Source organism: Eumetopias jubatus, unplaced genomic scaffold (genome assembly GCF_037043125.1).
Source record: "Eumetopias jubatus isolate StellerSeaLion01/CBP00866 unplaced genomic scaffold, mEumJub1_p1.0 scaffold_3, whole genome shotgun sequence".
Lineage (NCBI taxonomy): Eukaryota > Metazoa > Chordata > Mammalia > Carnivora > Otariidae > Eumetopias > Eumetopias jubatus.
The window spans coordinates 170,610,248-170,622,706 of record NW_028274809.1 but is presented as its reverse complement, the minus strand read 5'-3'; the positions used below and the strand labels follow the sequence as shown (position 1 = coordinate 170,622,706).

Sequence of the window (12,459 nt, the reverse complement as noted above, 5' to 3'; positions counted from 1 at the left end):
GATCTTTTATTCAAGACACATTATGATGTAGCTTATTTTGCTTTTTAATTCTCAGCCCCAAATTATCATTTCTACCTTTTCTTCCCCACTCAAATCTTGGATGATATTAATATTTTGTTCAGACATTCAAGAACTTATGCTTTGGTGGCCAATTCCATAAGGGGACTGTGCATTTTCATCTCTTTTTAATACTTTGTGATAAACTCAACTACCACAAATCCCATTTTGTTCAAAATACCTACTATTAACACTGAATGTTTTATCAAAGTATGATTAACTCTGGCTTTCTTCACTCATTGTCAGTTCTGCTGTATTTTTTAATAAACCCAATGCTTTTTCAGCCATATGCAGTTTGTGTAAACAGAATGTTTTGCATATGAATATCAAAGTTACTTTAGGGGTTAGTTGTATTGTTTATTTACAACAGATCAGGTAGATCTACATATTCACTATCACTGAATTAAGAACATTGCAGATTTCATCAACATGATTAGAGAAAGAAGCCAGTAAATAAACCCAGTCACATCTAGTGAACAAATCATTAGATTATAAATCAGAGTGAAAAGTGAAACAGTTAGTATCTTTATCAGACATTTAGAGAAAGGTATTTATATTTTCACCTCATCAATCTGAAAATCATTTCTTACATTTAAAAATATATAAAATAACAACATTTACCTTACATAAATCATGAATTTAAGAGGGGCAAAATAAAATATACATGTACAATTCTTTATGAAAAGCAGAGTATTCTCATATGATGGATATCAGGAGTGATTTCTCGATAATTTAAAATTCATAGTCTATGTGTTTCTATAGTACTTGGGTTTTAGTTGTTTTTGTTTTCATTTTTTGCTATGGATTTGCATGTGGATTAACTTCTATTTGAAAAAAACTTGCATGTCTTCTTGCAATTGGAACTTTTCCTTGTATGGGTCTCCTAGGCTCTAGTGTAGTAGATAATATATATTTCAAATGAAGATATTTCTAAAATATACCTTGGATGAAAAACACCTCTGTACTCTAATTCATAGTGGTCTTGCATGTCTAAAAGGAATGTGATTTTCTGTATCTATACAAAGCCAGGGATATAGCCAGAATATGTTTAGAAAATCATCTAATTTTAGAGCTAGAACTAAATTTATAGCGAAACTTCAAATATACCAGAAAAAGGAACAGACTTTCAAAGGTTAGATAACAAGTAAAATTTAAGGTCATTCAGTTAACTGATCTCAAATTTATGAATAAATTCCATTTTATCTTTATATCTCATTGAATTATGCAAGTTCCTCACAGATTCAAATAGAATTTGATAAAACCCTGTTCCTATTTCATTTGAAGTTTGCCCAACTAAGTAAACACTTGCTTCTAGACTCTTTCTGAATAGTATTATAACAAGATATTTTAGAAAAAGGAAGATTTTTCACTGTCAAAATGTGTCAGAATTATTTTTGAAAGTAAATTAAGGGATATTGTTTTTATGCAATGACTAAAGTGCTAGAGTTTAAAGAAATCAAGACAAGGAATTGTTCCATGTCTGCTTTGCTAGAAAGAGAAGCCAACATCATTACCATAAATACTTTTGATGATATTTATAGAAAAAAATTCGGTTTACTGCTGACATCTAAAACACACAACCTGATTGGCATAAAACTGTTATAATTATTTTAAGAGGTGCACCTAAAAAAAGTCAACCAATGAGTCAAGTAGAGTCTAATGAGGACTTCTGAAAATAGAGTGTTTTAGTTCTTAAAGGAAATCTATAAAAACTCAATCTCTCAGTTTTGCTGAATAAGAATAAATTATCACCTTACCCCAGGTGTGGATCACAGCCATCTTGTATATGAATAAGAAGCCAACCTGAAGATGTGGTCAGCACACACTGTGGTTGGCCAAGCAGAGTCTGAAAGAAGCTAGGTTTTCTAAGACATTTGTTGAGAGAGTTGAGTTATTAAATTACCTACCCAGAAGTTTTCACTCACATCTTTCATGAGCAGACTTATAAATGATGGGAAAAAAATGCTCTTTGTTTACAGAAACCTAGAATAAAGATTTACTTACAAGACAAAAATAATTACAGAGATAGGAAAATGCATTGAATGCTTTTTACTAAAAATTTTTTAGATCAAAACAGATGTGTTCTTACAGTGATCTACAACTTGTAAGAATTATCCATTCCCTTATAGTAATTGATACAGGAATGCTATCATAATTATCCACTTCCTTGTAGTGATTGATATAAGAATGCTAAAACCTTTTTTATTTTTTTAAGATTTTATTTATTGATTTACTTTAATTTGGGGGGAGAGAGAGAGAGCACACATGAGTGGGGGGAGGGGCAAAGGGAAAAAGTCTCAAGCAGACTACCCGCTGAGTGTGGAACCCTAGGCAGGCCTTAATCTCACAACCCTGAGATCATGACCTAAGCCCAAACCTAGTCGGACACTTAACTGATTGAGCCACTCAGATGCCCCTAAAATCTTCCGTTTAATAAAAATTGAAATGGTCTATTATTTTAGGGAAAAAATACTCCTGCAATCCATATACAATGAAAGTGGACCTGCTTTATCTGTCACAGGTATAGATTTACTAGCAGTTTTATTTGGAATTGAAAAATACTTTAGAAATATATATGTAGTGCTCGCTTTGGCAGCACATATACTAGAAATGTCATGTATACATGAGAGAAATGAAGATGAGAACATTAAGCTCAAGATATGAGTACACAGAGATATTTGAGGATTCGTTAGGTCTTCTGGCCATTTTAATTTAACATACTAAAATATACTGCCACTTTCATCATATGATAGTACCAACAAATGGTAGTATAGACTGGAAAGGCCCTTGGAAAAACTATGTCCCAGTAATACATAGACAGAAATATGGATTTTTTTGAAAATACCACCTAAAAGGTAAGCAAGTTAAATTGAATATATGTCTATAGCTTTGGAAAACCTGTTCTGTTTTTCAGGTTCACTACTCAGAAATTCCAGGATAATTTCAAATATAATAACAAATTTTTGAAGAAGTGAACAAAATCTGGAAGAAAGCCTAAGAAGGTAAATAGCTTATCCTTGACACAAAGGAAACTATACGGAACACAAGTCATTGTTGTTATTGATTTAGAATATGTCTGGAAGGGTGCCTGGGTTGCTCAGTTGGTTAAGCGACTGCCTTCGGCTCAGGTCATGATCCTGGAGTCCTGGGATCGAGTCCCACATCGGGCTCCCTGCTCAACAGGGAGTCTGCTTCTCCCTCTGACCCTCTTCCCTCTCATGCTCTCTATCTCTCATTCTCTCTCTCTCAAATAAATAAATAAAATCTTAAATAAATAAATAAATAAATAAATAAATAAATAAATAAATAAATAAAAATAGAATATGTCTGGAAGTCAGAGAACCCCATGTGATTTTCTGAAAAATATTAGAAACCTGAAATGTTTCAGGTGTCATATAGTGACTACAAAAAGGGAATAATATCTCATTTTGTTTCTCCAACTTGTAAAAGATGCACCTCAGAGCCAGTCTGTGCCCATGGCAGTTTCAGAAATACCATGATCTATCCCACAGAACAGAACAACCAAAATTCAGATTTACAAAGTGATAGATTACTCCAATTTGAAAAGCTCTTAAAGACTTTTCCAACTGACTTTCCATCCTTCCAATGACTCTAGATGATACATTTATTGATGGTTGTTAAATTATTCTCCAAATGCATAAAAATAAGGTTTTGTAAGAGAATTTAAAAAGCATAAAATCCACTCATGGAATAATTTTAGGTGGCAAATAAAAAGATGTTTCGTGAAGTCTACCTTTTGAGTACCTGATGAACAAAATTTCTGTCATGTCTTTATATGATGACATAAAGTTCACTCCACAAAACAAAACAAAAACAAACCCTTAAAAATTTTGATTCCAATTATTAAGAAAGCACTAGCACAGATAAAGATTGAGGTCAATTTGTCTGATCTTCAAAGTTAATGTTATCAATAATATAATTATGCCTATTGAAGTATAATGATTTAATATTATGACATTAATGGAAGCAAAAATTTTTTTGTACTGGCATTTGCCCTTTGCTGTTATAAGAATGAATCCTAAAGTTTTTTGATTTTTCATGTTTTAAAACATTTATAAACCCTCTATGGAAGTGTCACCTTGTAAGCTTATTGAAAGAGAAAAATGTTTTTGGAATTCTATTATAGATAATTATATGCAATGTGATAACTGGCATTTTTTAAAAATAAAATAATAGCTAATAAAAACGGAAAAATAATATCAAGACAAGGTTACAAATAACAAGGACATGAACATAAGTATCATGAACAAACACATACTACATACATATGTATATACAAATTATATCAATGAAAATGGATTTATGTGTTATTTTGCTATAAATCATTTCCCAGATGATTTCAGTTGGCATATAATTTTTAAAAAATGGCAAACTTCCCAAATAATTCTATATATACACATATACATACTTCACATAAGATCTCAATTTTAAAAAGGAACATGAGAAGTTTGAAAAAAGAAGAAAACAAACCAAACCAGATGGATAGATATAAATAGATGCAAATATAATAAAATATGAGCAATCGTATTCATAATTACTTTCTCATTTCAATAGTCTTAAAGCACATTCTATATTTAGTAAAATGTTATGGTCTAAATATTTGTGCTCCCCCCAAATTTATATGACATAATCCGAGCCCCCAAGGTAGTGACATAAGGAGATAGGGCTTTTGGCCAGTGATTAGATCAAGAAGATGGAACCTTTATGAATAGGATCAGTGTCCCTATAAAAGAGACTCCAGATATCTGGGTTGCCCCTTCCACCATATGAGGACACCACAAGAGGAGGTTATTTATGAACAAAGAAATAGTTCCTCAACAAATACTGAGTATGCCTAGCTCCTTGACGTTGGACCTAGCCTCCACAACAGTGAGAAAGTTCTATTGTTCATAAACCGCCTAGTCTATGTCATTCTGTTATAGTGACTGAAGAGAATAAGACATTAAGTGAAGTTATTTGTAGGGACCAAACGTTGTTTTCCTCCCAAAGGTATATCTAACTATCCTAATAGTATTTATTTAAATTGCCCATGTGACCCCATTCACTTAATAAGTCCCTAGACAAAACCTAATTGCTTTTACTTTTATATCCCTTCTGTTTCCTTATTTTATTATAATTACCTATATTTCTTTATTCCTGCATTAATATTAAACTCATAATCATCAGTACCACTTTATATCTGATTAGGTGGGAGTCACTATTATTCAAAATTTTCTAGGTTTTCCTAACTGTATGTAATATATTTTTTCTAAACAGAATTAAGAATTATTTTGTCCTGATACATAAAACTACTGTTCAAAATTCCATCATAATTGCTTTAACTTTTGGATTGATTGGGGAAAAAGGTATTTTGTTTTGTAATATTAATAATGTATAAGGGATTCATAGGATTTGGGGGCTGACCAAGGAAATTATATATGACCACCAGAGGCAGTAACACACAAAAAGCTTCATCAAGTTAAACTTGGACAAAGTGACATGAGAAAAGATTTTCCTCATAGAATGAGGCTGTCCAGAATATTAGGCCAGGGAACCACCATTCAATAAGTGCAGACAGGACTGAGGTGTCTAAGGTGATGTCACTCAGCACCATAGTATGGAGTCTCTAGGTCAGAGTTCCAAAGGGCAGTGGTAGCTTGGGGTCTTGTTAACACAAGGTTCCAGCTTCTCAATGGTCAGTAGGTGTTGGACATATTATCATGGGGTATGCAAAGCACACAGTCCCTAAAAGGCTAAAAGTATGCTCATTTGGGCTGTTTTTAAAATGACTGGATGTGTAAAACTTTGAAATGGGCATTGGTGGGCTGCTGAGCTAACAGTTCTTGGCTTGTTATGAAGAAATGAATAAACTATAGGGCCAATGTATACGGGCCATCTTAGGTTGATTTATATAAGATCACCTTATCCATGAAATGGAATGTATTCAGATTTTACTTTATTAGAATTTTAGAGTTTTTCTTTTACATATTGTACTTAAAAAATTGTTTTCTTTATCACATGCTACCTATTTTTATCCCTCCATCTATTCCTTAATCCATGTTATTATCTGAAGTGCTTCTCAAATTTAGTTGCATTAAACAGCCCCGTCTTCTAAGTATCTCAGCATGGATATCTTCAACTAGATTGAATATTGGTTATGGTACTTTCAGTACTTCCTTTTTCCGTTTGGAGTCAAATTACCAACAATGAAAGGCAAAAATCTTAAGGGTTCTGTGAGTTTTAACTAAATCATACATTTATGTAAATCCAAATTCTTGTCAAGTATAAGACACAGTCATCACCTCTGAAGGTTATTTCATGTTCATTCCCAGTCTGTCCATTTCCCCATGCCCTCAAAGACAAACATTTCATGAATAGAACCATACATCTTTTTTGTAAGTCCACTTTCATTCAGTAAAATGAAAATTTAATATTTATCCATGTTGTCAAATGTTTCAGGAGTTTGTTTTTATTGTTTATATTATTCCACTGAAGGAATATACCACAGTTTGTTTATCCATTCTCATACTGATGAGCACTTGGGCTACTTTCAGTATTGAATTATTATTATTATTTTTAATTTTTTATATATTTTTAATTTCCATTCCAGTATAGTTAACATACAGCATTAAATTCGTTTCAGGTGTACAATATGGTGATTCAACAATTCTATGCATTACTCAGTGCTCAAAATGATAAGTGCATTCTTTATCTCCTCCAGTATTGAATTATTATAAATAAAATGGCTGTGGAATTCTTGTAGAAGTCTTTTTAGAGACATGATTTTTATTTCACATGTGTCAATAATTACATGTATAATTTAGGGGCAATAAGGTAGATGTATATTTAGTTTTATAAGAAATTTTGAGTTTTTTTATATTAGTATACCATTTTATATCCACATATGAAAATACCATGTACAACAATATATAAAAGGGCGCCTGGGTGGCTCAGTTGGTTAAGCAACTGCCTTCGACTCAGGTCATGATCCTGGAGTCCCGGGATCGAGTCCCACATCAGGCTTCCTGCTCAGCAGGGAGTCTGCTTCTCCCTCTGACCTTCTTCCCTCTCGTGCTCTCTGTCTCTCATTCTCTCTCTGAAATAAATAAATAAAATCTTTAAAAAAAAAACAAATATATAAAAAAAAGTACCATGTACAATACATAAACCTTACACTTGCTCTACATTCTCAACAACCTTTGGTTTCACCAGTATCTTTAATTTTAGCAGTCTAGTGAGTAAGATGTGACACTTCATTGTTTTAGTTTGCATTTCCTTTAGGGATAATGTCTTAAAAAAAAAGATTTTATTTATTTATTTGACAGAGAGAGATGCAGCGAGAGAGGGAATACAAGCAGTGGGAGTGGGAGAGAGTTCAGAAGCAGGCTTCCCGCCAAGCAGAGAGCCCAATGAGGGGCTTGATCCCAGGACCTGGAATCATGACCTGAGCCGAAGGCAGATGCTTAACGACTGAGCCACCCAGGCGCCCCTAGGAATAATGTCTTGAGCACTTTCTAAAAAAATAGTTCTTCTGCCCCTACCCCGTATATTTTGCCATATGTTGGTCTTCCTTTGTGAAGTATCTGTTCTAATCTTTTGTTCATTTTTATTGGATTGTTTGTCATTTTATCATTGAGTTGTAGAAGATTGTTGTAAATCCTCTGTCCAAGTCCTTTTCCAGATTTATGTATTGCAAATATTTTCTCTAGGACTAAGACTTTCTCCTATATTTCCTTAATGTTTTCTTTGACAAACAGATTTTTTTAATTTGCAATATATTTTTTAAGGTTATTGTTTCTGGATCTATCAAGGAAACCTTGATTCTTCAAAACTGAAGAAATATTTTCTTACATTTCCTTCTAGAAAATTATAGCTTTAAATTTGTGTTAATTGATATGATTTATCTCAAATTTAATTTTAGGTAATATGTGAGTTAAAGATCAAAGTACATATTTTTCTTTATGAATATCCAGGTATTCAAGCTCCAGTGATTTAAAGATTTTCTTTTCCCCACTGATGGCATTTGTATCTTCTGGAAAATCAAATTATCATTATATAAAAATGGATCCATTTTTAAGTTCTTGCCAGTGATCTATTTGTTAGGGCTTCAAATACTAATTTTGGGCGACACAGTTCAGTCCATAATATATTACCTCATTTTTTTTAAAAAGGTTGTATTCAGTTTTTAGTTTTTCATACTATCTTTTTCCGTTTTTCAGAAAGAATTATTTCCATTAGTGTATGTAGTTCAATGAATCCTATTCTGCTATTTCCATTCATTTGCAAGTACATCCAGTAAAGATTATTTGTTTTTCTTTTAGATATTATATTTTCCAATTCTAGAATTGTAATTTGATTCTTTTCTTATAATTTTTATTTCTTTGCCGTGATTCCCCACCTAGGTCATTTCAGATCAGTCATTATTGGTTGTCTTATTTTCTAGACAACCATATTTTCCCATGTTTTCATTTGTTGAGTAATTTGTATTTTTATCCTGAACATGATGAATGATGGATATTTTATTTTAGTATTTCTAGTGTTTTTATTGTAGGTCCTTCTACGAATATTGATTTTGTTTTTTAAGCAAGCATTTAATTTGGTTGAACTACAGTTTGTCTCCCTTGTGGAGACAGAAGCTCAAATCTCAGTTTATTTCCTTTAGCCTTACTGTGGTGCTTAGAGTGGTCCCCAGTAATTCACAATGGAGGGGGCAACCAGACACTCTGAAAATTTTATAAACAAATTTGGGTATCTCCCTCTCTGACCCATTTCCAGAATTTTCCCCCTCAATTTCCAATGACTGGCAGCACAAACTGTCTCCTGTTTCAAGTGTTTAAACTTGATTTTTCTTTTTTCTTTCTTTTCTTTGGGGGAGGGGTTATTTATTTATTTGTGAGAGAGGGGAGGGGAGGGGCAGAGGGATAGTGAGAGGAAGAATCTCAAGCAGACTCCCCACTGAGCATGGAGACCAACTAAGGACTCCATTCAGGGCTCATCGCCAGGATCCATCCCAGGACCCTGAGCCGAAATCAAGAGTTGGCAGCTCAACCAAATCACCCAGGCACCACTTAAATTGATTTTTTCTAATAGAGTTTGAACTATACCTGCTGGAGAAGACTGGGGTTGAGCTTCAAGAAAATATCTATTAAAGAAGGAACTCTACATAGTGCCATCTTTTCTTCCATTTGATTTTCATTCATCAATATGTAAGTGTTTTTGGTTATGCTTAGTGCCTTCAGATACATTTTTGTTTACCAAAATTAATAGTTTTTGTATCTATGGGAAGGTTGGTCTGACAATAGCTGTCCAAGCATAGCCAGAAGCACCACTGATGAAGGATATTTATTCAATGGAAATGAAAAGTAGTACTGTATTAATATCTCTCAAATATTCTTGTCATAAAATAGTGTGTTGCCAATACCCCAAACATAATATACTGTAAATATTTCTATGGTGTATTCTTAATTGAATTAAGGTAATCACAGAATACATATTTATTGCCTGATTCGATTTAGTTCTACCAAAAAAAATAGTTTAAAGTTTAATCATATTATTTTGTTTGGAATATATTCCTCTGTTTCCTTGTTTTGCTTGACCCTCTGTATTTTTAAAGATTATACAAAACAGTCACCTCTCCTAGACTTACAAGAGTGGCCTCATGTAGGAGATTAACTTTTGTATCTGCCCTACTCCTGGCTGTCTCGCAAACCTTTGTAATTGTCCAAGCAGACTATTTGACTTTTAATGGTTCCTAGGAGTTGAGGGTGTGCCAAGACCTGTCAGTATTCCAAAAGGAAGGGTTTGATTCAGCATCTAGAGTTAGGCTGATTGGAAGCCAGACCTTCAAACAACAGCTGTTAAAGTATGAAAATACATATACTCCTCTGGGATCACAACCATGAACCCCTCTAGTCACAAGGGCCAGGAGGTTCTGAAGTAATCCGTGGTAGCAATTGCTAAAGTTGGGGCTCCAGATGACTGTATAGTCTCCTTTCTGGGAAATACCAGCAAGCTGTAGCAAGGCAAGGGAAAGCATGACAATGGTACCCACCAGCCTCTAGATGTGTGTTAAATTAGATGCCTGCCCTTCAGACCAGTGCTTTAAGATTAACTAGTAAGTCTCATTCACATAAAGTTTGTGAGCCTCTCCATCTTCTATCTGGGCACTGAAACCTGGCAGATAAGTCTGAGCTTGCAGCCCTTTAAGAAGTTTCTCAAATTGTTATAGTCTGTAGTGTGGACTCCAGCCCCATTAGTTTTCAAAACTAGGTGTTTGGGGAGCTCATCTCTCAAGCGCAGGTCTTCAAAATTAGGGTGCCTGATGTAGAGTTCAAATCCTTTGCTTTTCAGAGAGAAGCTACAGATTTAGAGTTCCTTCCTGATTGTGGGTTGCTGTGTTGAGGATGGAGTGTATGGCAGGATTATGTCCCAACTTTCACTTGATTTGCTGTGGACCTTCTCTCATTGGCGTAATGCATGAGTCGTTCCGACCATTTTTAGCTTTCTTTGTTTTCCCAGAGGAAGTTGTTCCATATTTAGCTGCAGATTCATTATGTCAGTGGGAGGAGGTGAGCCTAGAATCCCCCTATGTTGTCATCTTGAACCAGAATCTACCTCAAAAAGTAGTTTAAAAATGCCTGAAGAGGGTGAAGCTAGAAACCCCGCGTGGCCAGTTGGAGCAAATATGTCTGTCCAGAGGCACATTGGGAATCCTGAGTATCTGACCAAAAGAATACCACAAAACCCAAGGTATCAGCATATCAAGTCAAGACTGGATACTGATTATAGATACAAAAATGATGAGCTTTTCAAGAGACTAAAAGTTACAACTTTTGCCCAGCTGGTCATCCAAGTTGCTTCCCTATCTGATCAAACACTGGAAGTGACAGCTGAAGAGATTCAAAGGCTAGAAGACAATGGCTCTTCGACGACTTCAGAGCCCGATGGGGAAATCGGTGCCAGGACCAACGGGAAGGGGAGCCCGGGGGAAGAGTTGCCAAGCCCCATGCAGTTCATAACGAGCGCGGGACCCGGGGATTCCAATTGCTCCACTCTGCAGAGCTTCATCAGTGGTGTTGGGGAACTGGATCTAGACAAAGGGCTAGTGAAGAAAGCAGAGCCCAACACCGAAGACAAACCTTATCCCACCTGCCCCTTCCTGCTACTAGATGTGCGAGACAGAGATTCTTACCAGCAGTGCCACATTATTGGAGCTTATAGTTACCCAATTTCAACTCTGTCTAGAACGATGAACCCTTATTCAAATGACATTCTTGAATATAAAAATGCCCACGGCAAGGTCATCATTCTGTACGACGATGACGAGAGGCTGGCCAGCCAGGCGGCCACCACCATGTGCGAGCGGGACTTTGAGAACCTCTTCATGCTTTCCGGAGGTCTAAAAGTCTTAGCTCAGAAATTCCCAGAAGGACTGATTACAGGTTCCCTGCCAGCATCTTGACAGCAGGCCCTTCCTCCTGGCTCTGCCCGGAAACGATCCAGCCCCAAAGTGCCACCCTCACCAGCTGAGAATAAATGGAGGTTTACCCCAGAAGACTTAAAAAAGATAGAATATTACCTGGAAGAGGATCAGGGTCCTGCAGACAATCCCAGCCGGCTGAGCCAAGCGAATGCCGCTGGAAGAGACTCCAAAGTTCCAGGCTCCCGTGGCAGTCAGAACCTGGGGGCCCTGCTAGCCCCCCAAACCCCCGCTCACTCAGCAGCAGCCACCTGAAAGGCAAGCCCTGGAAGTAAAAACTTTGTCCGTCTTAGTCAAATAAATACTTTTTCTCCTTTCTGAAAAAGAAAATGCCTGAAGAAATATACAATAAACAATTATATCCTCTTTTATTTTTTATAATTTAAATCATATTTATTTACTTTTGTTATTTATGGAATTCAGAGGCAAAATTTAAATCTGCAAAAACACAATATGTAAAATTATTATTAAACATTTAGGAAGTTAATTAGTTATCTCCACATTATAAAGTAAAAAGCTTAAAGCAATGCCAGAAACTAGAACTGTATGAGTGCCAAGGAAATGAACATTAGAAAGTCATTACAATAATATCAAAGGAACTATCTGGAAATTGAATGGGTAACTGGAAAGAGGTAAGTGACAAAAAGGACGGAAGTTTTATTCATGACTTGTGTACTTATTAGAGCCAAAATCCATATTGTGGAGGCCTAGATTGAAACAAGGCTCATCAGAAAACCCTGGTACTTAAAATTCATTGTTTTCATATTGGCTTAGTGAGATGTGCTGATGGAACAGTCCTACATGAGTATAAAACTGAGATTTAGGTCTGGCTCATAGACGAGTGATGATTGCATAGAGGTGACATCTCAGGCCATCTTCTTGGTTAAAGTCACCAAGGGGAAAATTACATATCAGGGAATAAA

The 12,459-nt window shown here is 35.3% G+C and overlaps 1 pseudogene; it reads left to right on the top strand.

Annotated features, from left to right (window-relative positions):
- Positions 1 to 10,741: 10,741 nt before the first annotated feature.
- Positions 10,742 to 11,811, top strand: LOC114211474 (centrosomal protein of 41 kDa pseudogene; annotated as a pseudogene).
- Positions 11,812 to 12,459: the final 648 nt, after the last annotated feature.